This window comes from Sinocyclocheilus anshuiensis, unplaced genomic scaffold (assembly GCF_001515605.1).
Source record: "Sinocyclocheilus anshuiensis isolate Anshui unplaced genomic scaffold, SAMN03320099.WGS_v1.1 scaffold1599, whole genome shotgun sequence".
NCBI lineage: Eukaryota > Metazoa > Chordata > Actinopteri > Cypriniformes > Cyprinidae > Sinocyclocheilus > Sinocyclocheilus anshuiensis.
The window spans coordinates 274,882-275,243 of record NW_015549671.1 but is presented as its reverse complement, the minus strand read 5'-3'; positions in this window follow the sequence as shown (position 1 = coordinate 275,243).

The following is a 362-nucleotide window of genomic DNA, read 5'->3' as shown; positions in this document are numbered from 1 at the left end:
CTTCACATACACACTCTGGGGACATCAGAGACTTATTTTACATCTTGTAAAAAGGGGCATAATAGGTCACTGTAGCAACGTTTGTAGATCGGGAAGGAGGCGGGAACCGGCGAACACTTTAATAATATCGCTCATTATCAATTACTCCACCGGCCTCGCTCCGTTCCCACGGCTCTCGGCCCCGCCCCCGTCCCCACTCGTCACATACCCCCATCGCCCCCCTCAGCAGCGAGGGCTCTCTGACAGCGTGTCCCTCCTTCCTCCTGGGTTTCGGCACCAGTGTAGCAACATTTGTAGATCGGGAAGAAGGAGGCGGGAAGTGGCGAACACTTAAACAAAACTTTAATAATAAAATAAACACA